This window comes from Anguilla rostrata, chromosome 5 (assembly GCF_018555375.3).
Source record: "Anguilla rostrata isolate EN2019 chromosome 5, ASM1855537v3, whole genome shotgun sequence".
Lineage (NCBI taxonomy): Eukaryota > Metazoa > Chordata > Actinopteri > Anguilliformes > Anguillidae > Anguilla > Anguilla rostrata.
The window spans coordinates 25,005,933-25,019,713 of NC_057937.1; the positions used below are offsets into that span (position 1 = coordinate 25,005,933).

At 40.2% G+C, this 13,781-nt stretch overlaps 1 long non-coding RNA gene across 1 annotated transcript in view; it reads left to right on the top strand.

The window, feature by feature from the left end:
- The first annotated feature begins 6,005 nt into the window (after positions 1-6,005).
- LOC135254996 (uncharacterized) overlaps positions 6,006-13,781 on the top strand; it is a 72,156-nt gene continuing 64,380 nt past the window's right edge. Inside the window, exon 1 of the long non-coding RNA XR_010330027.1 lies at positions 6,006-6,048. This is a non-coding gene — a long non-coding RNA (uncharacterized LOC135254996). The remainder of the gene's footprint in view (positions 6,049-13,781) is intronic.

Consider the following 13,781-nt stretch of genomic DNA (forward strand, 5'->3'; position numbering starts at 1 on the left):
TAGGCTACCGTTATTATTTCATTATACCAGCGTGTTTTCGCGCGTTTGCACAGAAACTCAGAATCCATAAATAAAATGGTTTAGCTGTTTCTCAGCATAATGACGGATTTAAAGAGTAAACGAACTCACCTGTTATTGTCTTCAAATGGATCCATGTCAAAGAAAAGTAATGATTCATCCTCTCAAAGCTTTACCGTAGCGTATTATTTATGTAGACATTGGCAGAGTACAGTATAAATTGCGTCTTTTGTGAATATTCAATGTTAGAAATTGCAGCGAGAAACTGCAGCTGTAGACACAAGATAGTCTGTTATGTTATGGTAGCAACGGAACGAAGCGGACTATGTATGTATTACCGTCATTGTTTTATTATACCAGCGTGTTTTCGCGCGTTTGCACAGAAACTCAAAACTACCAATAAAATGGTTTAGCTTTTTCTCACCAAAATGACAGATTTAAAGACTTAACGAACTCACCCGATACTGTCTTCAAATGGATCCATGCCAAAGAAAAGTAATTATTCGTCCTCTCAGAAAGGTTTTACTGAAAAACTTTGGGTAGCCTATCCTAGCATGCACGCTAGGTGGCAGTGTCAGACCGTGCTTTCACTGCTAAAAACTAGACCCTACGGTGTCGGATTACTTGCGTCGCTATGGTTGTCGTTTGCCGTAAAGAAGTTTACTCGATGTCGTAACCGTTTAGATTTGGAGCCACAGCTCTTCCGCACCCCACCTAATAGAAACGGCCAAATGGCGGGCAAACCATATGGCGGACATAGGTGGTCCCAAAAGCGAAGTTGTAGAGCACATTCAGATGCATCGGTCGATTAAGTTTTGTGTTGATCGGACTTACGGTGTGGCAGTTATGGCCTTTAAAAGTATGACCCTTTGTTATAGCGCCACCATCTGGCCGACATTGGTGATTTTTAGTGCTTGAGTAGTGGGGGGCCATAGGAACCCACCTGCCAAATTTGGTTGCTCTAGGACTTATGGTTGCTGAGCCTCAGACATTTTAGCGGAGAAAGCTGCCACTCCCCAACGATACAGTTAAAATGGCGGGAAAACAATATGGCGGACACAGGTAGTCCCAATGGCAAAAGTATAGAGCACGTTCAGAGGCATATATCCATAAAGTTTTGTGTTGATCTAACTTATGGTGTGGGAGTTATGGCCTGTTACGCAAAACCCTTTGTTATAGCGCCACCATCTGGCCGACGTACGTGGTTTTTAGTGCCTGAGTAGTGGGGGCACATAGGAACCCACCTGCCAAATTTGGTTGCTCCAGGACTTATGGTTGCTGAGCCTCAGACACTTTTAGCGGAGAAAAATAAGAATAATAATAATAATTAAAGCCGCAAGCGGCGTTGGAAGGGGTCCAAGCAGTGGCAGCATCGCGCCCCCTATGGAGCGATTTTAAAATGGCTTTGTCCTCATGATCATACGCCTTCACCCAACATATCTACTGAATATCATGATGATCATACGATATATTGATGACTTATGGCCAATTTTGAGCTAAGAAACGCTGTCGGATGACTTAGTTACGTCGCCATGGATGTGTCCTGGCCGCTTCCCGTCAAGGCCTTTACTATGTCGTAACACTTAGATGGCATGTCATAACACTTAGATGGTCCGGTGTGCATGCACAGCTGCAGTGTTTCTGCGCCGCAACTAAAAAAGGCGTCACACTAGTGTTGTCACGATACCAAAATTTTGACTTTGATACTGATACCAGGTTAGTATTACGATACTCAATACTGAAATGATACTTGAAACTTAAACGGTGCTAATTCGATACTCAGTACCTAACGATACTGAAATTACCTTAATAGATCAGAAACGTAATGTCCACAAGGGTTGACCTCATTTTCAATTCATGGTTTATAACAACCTGGTTCATTAACAACCTTTAAGTTGAAGCTCTCAACATATTAATATGCATAGGCCTATAGTGTTACAACACTGAACAAAGAAAAATATGTTAAATATATTTCAAAATTAAACAGTTGTAAACTAAATAATCTTTAAAACAGGTCTTTCACCTTTAAATAGATTTAAAAACAGCATATTGTAATAACAATACAGCATCTATCTATAATAAAATATTTCCAAATTGGAACACCTATTGCTACTGAAGTGAACTGAGTCAAAGCTTGCGCTGTATCAGGGAAGTGAATGCACAAGCGCAGGTCACCTCACTTGGCAACCTTAGTTGCTACTGCCATCTAGCGAAGATTCTGACAAACTACACTTTTCATCCTCTAAATCAGTAATGCGGGAGACACATTTCCCTGGCTTTTACATTTGACTCAGAACTACCGAACGTCGGGAAATTCAAATACGAAACCGTTTTTTTTTTGTTTTTTTTAAGTACCGAGAAAGTGCTGAAGTTTTGGTATACCGCGCAACACTACGTCAGACACATATTCCAATCCATTGCTCAGTTTAGCAGAGAATGCACATTTCAGAGCGCCACAGAGACAGATAGAATAACACATAATACACATTTCAAAAATAAATATGACATTGAGAAAAACGGAAATAAAAGACTAATATCAACTCGTCATCTGCGTGCTCGCGCAAAGTAGCCTACCGTTTTATTTATTAGACATTGGTGATAAGAAAATTTGGTTACGCTGACCTATAAAACGCTATCCCAAAAGCAAACAGACATGTTATACATCATTAGAAAGCTTATACTCTCACCTACTGAATAAATGAACTGTCAATGGAGCCAAATTGTACGAAAAACGGCGACAACGCCGTAAGCAACAGGAATCACAAACGGATTGTCCAAGACAATATATGACCACTCAGTCGCAAAAGAGACATCTCTACGCGTAAAACCAATTGTAAGATTGTATATTTATTCAATGTTTAGTCCCAGATATTGACTGTAGAATGACATGGTATAATGTAAAAAACAAAATTGTCTCGTTTATTTCGTTATTCAGTGAGCAGCATATTTTAGGGCTAATGTCGGGTTTATCTTGTTGCTACGGAATATTGCATTACATTACAATACAGGCATTTGGCAGACGCTCTTATCCAGAGCGACGTACAACAAAATGTATTACCATAACGAGGAACAAGTGTGTCGAAAACCCTAGAGGGCAGTACCGTTCTAATTGCAGGGAACAACCGCATAATTCAACTTGGACCCTGTAGTTTAAACTGATTAACGCTAACACAAACAAGAACAGCAACAACGCAGTCTATGAAAACATTCAAGCAATAGTTAAGACGAGTTAAGACTAAGTCACCTACGGAACAACTACCTAGTTACAACCCTAAGCTTACAGTCAATTTAGAAATTAAATTGAGAATACGATTTCTCTCAGCATAATGACGGTTTTAAAGACTAAACGAACTCACCCGATATTGTCTTCAAATGGACCGTATTATTTATTTAGACATTGGAAGACTACAGCATAAATTGCGTCTTTAATATTCAATATTAGTAATTGCAGCGAGAAACTGCAGCTGTAGGTCGTTATGTTATGGTAGCAACGGAACGAAGCGGACTATATATGTATTAGGCTACCGTCATTGTTTCATTATACCAGCGTGTTTTCGCGCGTTTGCACGGAAACTCAGAACCTATCAATGAATGGTTAGCTATTTCTCAGCATAATGACAGATTTAAAGACTTAACGAACTCACCCGATACTGTCTTCAAATGGATCCATGCCAAAGAAAAGTAATTATTCATCCTCTCAAAGCTTTACAGTAGCGTATTATTTATTTAGACATTGACAGAGTACAGCATAAATTGCGTCTTATTGTGAATATTCAATGTTAGAAATTGCAGCGAGAAACTGCAGCTGTAGGTCGTTATGTTATGGTAGCAACGGAACGAAGCGGACTATATATGTATTACCGTCATTGTTTTATTATACCAGCGTGTTTTCGCGCGTTTGCACAGAAACTCAAAAACTACCAATAAAATGGTTTAGCCTTTTCTCACCATAATGACAGATTTAAAGACTTAACGAACTCCCCCGATACTGTCTTCAAATGGATCCATGCCAAAGAAAAGTAATTATTCATCCTCTCAGAAAGCTTTTACTAAGAAACTTTGGGTAGCCTATCCTAGAATGCACGCTAGGTGGCACTGTCAGACCGTCTCCTCATTGCTAAAAACTAGACCTACGGTGTTGGATTACTTGCGTCGCCATGGTTGTCACTTGCCGTAAAGAAGTTTACTCGATGTCGTAATCGTTTGGATTTGGAGCTCCAGCTTTTCCGCACCCCACCTAATGAAAAAGTCCAAATGGTGCGCAAACCATATGGCGGACATAGGTGCTCCCAATAGGAAAGTTGGAGAGCACATTCAGATGCATCAGTCGATGAAGTTTTGTGTTGGTCTGACTTACGGTGTGGGAGTTATGGCCTTTTAAATTATGACCCTTGTGTTATAGCGCCACCATCTGGCCAACATAGGTGGTTTTTAGTGCCCGAGTAGTGGGGGGCCATAGGAACCCACCTGCCAAATTTGGTTGGTCTACAACTTATGGTTGCTGAGCCTCAGACATTTTAGCGGAGAAAACTGCCACGCCCCAACTAAAAAGTCTAAATGGCGGGCAAAAATATGGCGGACATAGGTGGGGCCAATGGCAAAGTTGTAGAGCACGTTCAGATGCATCAGTCGATTAAGTTTTGTGTTGATCTAACTTATGGTGTGGGAGTTATGGCCTTGTACGCGTTACCCTTTGTTATAGCGCCACCATCTGGCTGACATACGTGATTTTTAGTGCCTGAGTAGTGGGGGCCATAGGAATCCACCTGCCAAATTTGGTTGCTCCAGGACTTATGGTTGCTGAGCCTCAGACACTTTTAGCGGAAAAAAATAAGAATAATAATAATAATCCTAACAGATACAATAGGGTTCCACCAGCTTCGCTGCTTGGACCCCTAATAATAAGAATAATCCTAACAGATACAATAGGGTTCCACCAGCTTCGCTGCTTGGACCCTAATATCCTAACAGATACAATAGGGTTCCACCAGCTTCGCTGCTTGGACCCCTAATTAAAGCCGCAAGCGGCGTTGGAAGGGGTCCAAGCAGTGGCAGCATCGCGCCCCCTATGGAGCGATTTTAAAATGGCTTTGTCCTCATGATCATACGCCTTCACCCAACATATCTACTGAATATCACGATGATCGTAGGATATATTGATGACTTATGGCCAATTTTGAGCTAAGAGACGCTGTCGGATGACTTAGTTACGTCGCCATGGATGTGTCCTGGCCGCTTCCCGTCAAGGCCTTTAATATGTCGTAACACTTAGATGGCATGTCATAACACTTAGATGGTCCGGTTTGCATGCACAGCTGCAGTGTTTCTGCGCCGCAACTAAAAAAGGCGTCACACTAGTGTTGTCACGATACCGAAATTTTGACTTTGATCCTGATACCAGGTTGAGTATTACGATACTCAATACTGAAATGATACTTGAAACTTAAAGGGTGCTAATTCGATACTCGGTACCTAACGATACTGTAATTACCTTAATAGATCAGAAACGTAATGTTCACAAGGGTTGACCTCATTTTCTAATTCATGGTTTATTAACAACCTTTAAGTTGAAGCCTCTTCAACATATTAATATGCATAGGCCTATAGTGTTACAACACTGAACAATAGAAAAACATGTTAAATATATTTCAAAAATTAAACAGTTGTAAACTAAATAATCTTTAAAACAGGTCTTTCACCTTTAAATAGATTTAAAAACAGCATATTGTAATAACAATACAGCATCTATCTATAATAAAATATTTCCAAATTGGAACACCTATTGCTACTGAAGTGAACTGAATCAAAGCTTGCGCTGTATCAGGGAAGAGAATGCACAAGCGCAGGTCACCTCACTTGGCAACCTTCGTTGCTACTGCCATCTAGCGAAGATTCTGACAAACTACACTTTTCATCCTCTAAATCAGTAATGCGGGAGACACATTTCCCTGGCTTTTACATTTGACGCAAAACTATCGAAAGTCGGAAAATTCAATGTTTAGTCCCAGATATTGACTGTAGAATGACATGGTATAATTAAAAAAATTGTCTTGTTTATTTCGTTATTGAGTGAGCAGCGTTTTCACTGCTGTATTGGCATATTGTAGGGCTAATGTCGGGTTTATCTTGTTGCTACGGAATATTGCATTACATTACATTACAGGCATTTGGCAGACGCTCTTATCCAGAGCGACGTACAACAAAATGTATAACCATAACCAGGAACAAGTGTGTCGAAAACCCTAGAGGGCAGCAGCCTACCGTTCTAAGAGCAGGGAACAACCGCATGGTTCAACTTGGACCCTATAGGTTAAACTGATTAACACTAACTACAAGAACAGCAACAACGCAGTCTATGCAGAAATACAAGCAATAGTTAAGACGAGTTAAGTCACCTACGAAACAACTACCTAGTTACAACCCAAAGCTTACAGTCAATTGAGAGATTAAATTGAGAATACGATTTCTCTCAGCATAATGACGGATTTAAAGACTAAACGAACTCACCCGATATTGTCTTCAAATGGACCGTATTATTTATCTAGACATTGGCAGACTACAGCATAAATTGTGTCTTTTGTTTATATTCAATATTAGTAATTGCAGCGAGAAACTGCAGCTCTAGGTCGTTATGTTATGGTAGCAACGGAACGAAGCGGACTATATATGTATTAGGCTACCGTTATTATTTCATTATACCAGCGTGTTTTCGCGCGTTTGCACAGAAACTCAGAACCTATCAATGAAATGGTTTAGCTATTTCTCAGCATAATGACAGATTTAAAGAGTAAACGAACTCACCCAATACTGTCTTCAAATGGATCCATGCCAAAGAAAAGTAATTATTCATCCTCTCAAAGCTTTACCGTAGCGTATTATTTATGTAGACATTGGCAGAGTACAGCATAAATTGCGTCTTTTGTGAATATTCAATGTTAGAAATTGCAGCGAGAAACTGCAGCTGTAGACACAAGATAGTCTGTTATGTTATGGTAGCAACGGAACGAAGCGGACTATATATGTATTAGGCTACCGTTATTATTTCATTATACCAGCGTGTTTTCGCGCGTTTGCACAGAAACTCAAAAACTACCAATAAAATGGTTTAGCTTTTTCTCACCATAATGACAGATTTAAAGACTTAACGAACTCACCCGATACTGTCTTCAAATGGATCCATGCCAAAGAAAAGTAATTATTCATCCTCTCAGAAAGCTTTTACTAAGAAACTTTGGGTAGCCTAACCTAGCATGCACGCTAGGTGGCACTGTCAGACCGTGCTTTCACTGATAAAAACTAGACCTACAGTGTCGGATTACTTACGTCGCCATGGTTGTCGCTTGCCGTAAAGAAGTTTACTCGATGTCGTAACCGTTTAGATTTGGAGCCACAGCTCTTCCGCACCCCACCTAATAGAAACGGCCAAATGGCGGGCAAACCATATAGCGGACATAGATGGTCCCAAAAGCAAAGTTGTAGAGCACATTCAGATGCATCGGTCGATGAAGTTTTGTGTTGATCGGACTTACGGTGTGGCAGTTATGGCCTTTAAAAGTATGACCCGTTGTTATAGCGCCACCATCTGGCCGACATGGGTGATTTTTAGTGCTTGAGTAGTGGGGGGCGATAGGAACCCACCTGCCAAATTTGGTTGCTCTAGGACTTATGGTTCCTGAGCCTCAACATTTTAGCTGAGAAAGCTGCCACGCCCCAACGATAAAGTTAAAATGGCGGGAAAACAATATGGCGGACACAGGTGGTCCCAATGGCAAAGGTATAGAGCACGTTCACAGGCATAGGTCGATGAAGTTTTGTGTTGATCTGACTTATGGTGTGGGAGTTATGGGCTTTTACGCGTTTCCCTTTGTTATAGCGCCACCATCTGGCCGACGTACATGGTTTTTAGTGCCTGAGTAGTGGGGGCCCATAGGAACCCACCTGTCAAATTTGGTCGCTCCAGGACTTATGGTTGCTGAGCCTCAGACACTTTTACCGGAGAAAAATAAGAATAATAATAATAATAATAATCCTAACAGATACAATAGGGTTCCACCAGCTTCGCTGCTTGGACCCCTAATAATCCTAACAGATACAATAGGGTTCCACCAGCTTCGCTGCTTGGACCCCTAATAATAATCCTAACAGATACAATAGGGTTCCACCAGCTTCGCTGCTTGGACCCCTAATAAGAATAATCCTAACAGATACAATAGGGTTCCACCAGCTTCGCTGCTTGGACCCCTAATAATCCTAACAGATACAATAGGGTTCCACCAGCTTCGCTGCTTGGACCCCTAATTAAAGCCGCAAGCGGCGTTGGAAGGGGTCCAAGCAGTGGCAGCATCGCGCCCCCTATGGAGCGATTTTACAATGGGTTTGTCCTCATGATCATATGCCTTCACCCAACATATCTACTGAATATCACGATGATCGTATGATATATTGATGACTTATGGCCAATTTTGAGCTAAGAGACGCTGTCGGATGACTTAGTTACGTCGCCATGGATGTGGCCTGGCCGCTTCCCGTCAAGGCCTTTAATATGTCGTAACACTTAGATGGCATGTCGTAACACTTAGATGGTCCGGTGTGCATGCGCAGCTGCAGTGTTTCTGCGCCGAAACTAAAAAAGGCGTCACACTAGTGTTGTCACGATACCGAAATTTTGACTTTGATACTGATACCAGGTTTAGTATTACGATACTCAATACTGAAATGATACTTGAAACTTAAACGGTGCTAATTCGATACTCGGTACCTAACGATACTGTAATTACCTTAATAGATCAGAAACGTAATGTCCACAAGGGTTGACCTCATTTTCTAATTCATGGTTTATTAACAACCTTTAAGTTGAAGCCTCTTCAACATATTAATATGCATAGGCCTATAGTGTTACAACACTGAACAATAGAAAAACATGTTAAATATATTTCAAAAATTAAACAGTTGTAAACTAAATAATCTTTAAAACAGGTCTTTCACCTTTAAATAGATTTAAAAACAGCATATTTTAATAACAATACAGCATCTATCTATAATAAAATATTTCCAAATTGGAACACCTATTGCTACTGAAGTGAACTGAGTCAAAGCTTGCGCTGAATCAAAGAGCTGAGTGCACAAGCACAAGTCACCTCACTTGGCAACCTTAGTTGCTACTGCCTTCTAGCGAAGATTCTGACAAATTACACTTTTCATCCTCTCAATCAGTAATGCGGGAGACAATTTTCCGTGGCTTTTACATTTAACTCAAAACTACCGAACGTCGGAATATTCTAATACCGAACCGTTTATTTTAAATTAATAAAAAAAAAATTTAAGTACCGAGAAAGTGCTGAAGTTTTGGTATACCGTGCAACACTACGTCAGACACATATTCCAATCCATTGCACAACTTAGCAGAGAATACACATTTCAGAGCGCCACAGAGACAGATAGAATAATAAGACATGAATGCACATTTCAAATAATAAATACGACATTGAGAAAAAACGGAAGAAAGACATAATATCAACTCGCGAATTGCGTGCTGCGGGCAAAGAAGCCTACCGTTTTATTTATGTAGACATTGGCAGATGAGAAAATTTTCGGTTACGCTGACCTATCAAACACTATTTCAAAAGCTAAATCAGACATGTTATACATCGTTAGAAAGCTTATAATCTCACCTACTGAATAAATGAATTGTCAATCAAGCCTATTTTAGAAAAAAATCCGACATTTCACAAACGGATTATCCAAGACAATATATGGCCACTCATTCGCAAAAGGGACATCTCTACGCGTAAAACCAATGGTAAGATTGTATATTTATTCAATGTGTAGTCCCAGATATTGACTGTAGAATGACGTGGTAATTTTTTTAAAAAAGTTAGTCTCGCTTATTTCGTCATTCAGTTAGCAGCATTTTCACTGCTGTATTGGCATATTTTAGGGCTAATGTCGGGTTCATCTTGTTGCTACGGAATATTGCATTACATTACAGGCATTTGGCAGACGCTCTTATCCAGAGCGATGTACAACAAAATGTGTCTGATTAACACTAACACAGACAAGAACAGCAACAACGCAGTCCATGCACAAATACAAGCAATAGTTAAGACGAGTTAAGTCACCTACGAAACAACTACATAGTTACAACCCTAAGTTTACAGTCAATTTAGAGATTAAATTGAGAATACGATTTCTCTCAGCATAATGACGGATTTAAAGACTAAACGAACTCACCCGATATTGTCTTCAAACGGACCATATTATTTATCTAGACATTGGCAGACTACAGCATAAATTGCGTCTTTTTTTATATTCAATATTAGTAATTGCAGCGAGAAACTGCAGCTCTAGGTCGTTATGTGATGGTAGCAACGGAACGAAGCGGACTATATATGTATTGGACTACCGTCATTGTTTCATTATACCAGCGTGTTTTCGCGCGTTTGCACAGAAACTCAGAACCTATCAATAAAATGATTTAGCTATTTCTCAGCATAATGACTGATTTAAAAATTAAACGAACTCACCCGACACTGTCTTCCAATGCTTCCCGACGGTCAGACGGTGCCCTCACTGATATAAACTAGACCCTACGGCAATAGTTAAGACGAGTTAAGTCACCTACGAAACAACTACCTAGTTACAACCCTAATCTTACAGTCGATTTAGAGATTAATTTGAGGATACGATTTACAGCATAAATTGCGTCTTTTGTTTATATTCAATATTAGTAAATGCAGCGAGAAACTGCAGCTGTATGTCGTTATGTTATGGTAGCAACGGAACGAAGCGGACTATATATGTATTGGGCTACCGTCATTGTTTTATTATACCAGCATGTTTTCGCGCGTTTGCACAGAAACTCAAAACCTACCAATAAAATGGTTTAGCTGTTTCTCAGCATAATGACAGATTTAAAGACTTAACGAACTCACCCGATACTGTCTTCAAATGAATCCATGCCAAAGAAAAGTAATGATTCATCCTCTCAAAGCTTTACCGTACGTAGCGTATTATTTATTTAGACATTGGCAGAGTACAGCATAAATTGCGTTTTTTGTGAATATCCAATGTTAGAAATTGCAGCGAGAACTGCAGCTGTAGACATAAGATAGTCTGTTATGTTATGGTAGCAACGGAACGAAGCGGACTATATATGTATTACCGTCATTGTTTTATTATACCAGCGTGTTTTCGCGCGTTTGCACAGAAACTCAAAAACTACCAATAAAATGGTTTAGCTGTTTCTCAGCATAATGACAGATTTAAAGACTTAACGAACTGACCCGATACTGTCTTCAAATGGATCCATGCCAAAGAAAAGTAATTATTCATCCTCTCAGAAAGCTTTTACTTTCGGTAGCCTATCCTAGCATGCACGCTAGGTGGCAGTGTAAGACCGTCCTTACACTGATAAAAACTAGACCTACCGTGTCGGATTACTTGCGTCGCCATGGTTGTCGCTTGCCGTAAAGAAGTTTACTCGATGTCGTAATCGTTTGGATTTGGAGCTCCAGCTTTTCCGCACCCCACCTAATGAAAAAGTCCAAATGGTGTGCAAACCATATGGCGGACATAGGTGCTCCCAATAGGAAAGTTGTAGAGCACATTCAGATGCATCAGTCGATGAAGTATTGTGTTGATCTGACTTACGGTGTGGGAGTTATGACCTTTTAAAGTATGATCCTTTGTTATAGCGCCACCATCTGGCCGACATAGGTGTTTTTTAGTGCCTGGGTAGTAGGGTGCCATAGGAACCCACCTACCAAAGTTGGTTGGTCTACAACTTATGGTTGCTGAGCCTCAGACATTTTAGCTGAGAAAACTGCCACGCCCCAACTAAAAAGTCAAAATGGCGGGAAAACAATGTGGCGGACACAGGTGGTCCCAATGGCAAAGGTATAGAGCACGTTCACATGCATATGTTGATGAAGTTTTGTGTTGATCGGACTTATGGTGTGGGAGTTATGGCCTTTTACGCAAAACCCTTTGTTATAGCGCCATCATCTGGCCGACGTACATGATTTTTAGTGCCTGAGTAGTGGGGGCAGATAGAAACCCACCTGCCAAATTTGGTTGCTCCAGGACTTATGGTTGCTGAGCCTCAGACACTTTTAGCGGAGAAAAATAATAAGAATTAAAGCCGCAAGCGGCGTTGGAAGGGGTCCAAGCATTGGCAGCATCGCGCCCCCTATGGAGCGATTTTAAAATGGCTTTGTCCTCATGATCATATGCCTTCACCCAACATGTCTAGTGAATATCATGATGATCGTATGAAATATTGATGACTTATGGCCAATTTTGAGCTAAGAGACGCTGTCGGATGACTTAGTTACGTCGCCATGGATGTGTCCGGGCCGCTTCCCGTCAAGGCCTTTACTATGTCGTAACACTTAGATGGCATGTCATAACACTTAGATGGTCCGGTGTGCATGCACAGCTGCAGTGTTTCTGCGCCGCAACTAAAAAAGGCGTCACACTAGTGTTGTCACGATACCGAAATTTTGACTTTGATACTGATACCAGGTTTAGTATTACGATACTCAATACTGAAATGATACTTGAGACTTAAACGGTGCTAATTCAATACTCGGTACCTAACGATACTGAAATTACCTTAATAGATCAGAAACGTAATGTCCACAAGGGTTGACCTCATTTTCTAATTCATGGTTCATTAACAACCTGTAAGTTGAAGTCTCTTCAACATATTAATATGCATAGGCCTATAGTGTTACAACACTGAACAATAGAAAAATATGTTAAATATATTGCAAAAATTAAACAGTTGTAAAGTAAATAATCTTTAAAACAGGTCTTTCACCTTTAAATAGATTTTAAAACAGCATATTTTAATAACAATTAAGCATCTATCTATAATAAAATATTTCCAAATTGGAACACCTATTGCTACTGATGTGAACTGAGTCAAAGCTTGCGCTGTTTCAGGGAAGTGAATGCACAAGCGCAGGTCACCTCACTTGGCAACCTTAGTTGCTACTGCCATCTAGCGAAGATTCTGACAAACTACACTTTTCATCCTCTAAATCAGTAATGCGGGAGACACATTTCCCTGGCTTGTACATTTGACGCAGAAATACCGAACGTTGGAAAATTCAAATACAAAACCGTTTTTTTTTTTTTTTTTTTATGTACCACTACGTCCGCTACTATGCAACACTACGCCAGACACATATTCCAATCCATTGCTCAGTTTAGCAGAGAATGCACATTTCAGAGCGCCTCAGAGACAGATAGAATGATAACACATAAATACACATTTCAAATAATAAATACGACATTGAGAAAAAACGAAACAAAAGACGAGTTATCAAGTCGCGACCTACGCGCAGAGTTGCCGACCGTTTTATTTATTTATTGGCAGATGAGAAGCAACAGGAATCACAAACGGATTGTCCAAGACAATATGACCACTCAGTCGCAAAAGGGACATCTCTATGCGTAAAACCAATGGTAAGATTGTATATTTATTCAACGTTTAGTCCCAGATATTGTCCTATCCTATCCGCTTCTGTTTTGCGTCAGAAAACGATGTCAGATAGGTCTATCAGCAAAGAAATGGCTTAGCTATGCCCCGAAGTCATCAATAATAATAGTACTCTCCAAGAAATTATGAAAATCGTTGACAGCGTTTCGTTAAGTGCATCGTCTTTAATGCTACGCCACAGTGTATGCGATAAGAAAACATTCTGTTACGCTGAACTATAAAACGCCGTTCCAAATGCAAAATCAGACATGTTATACAT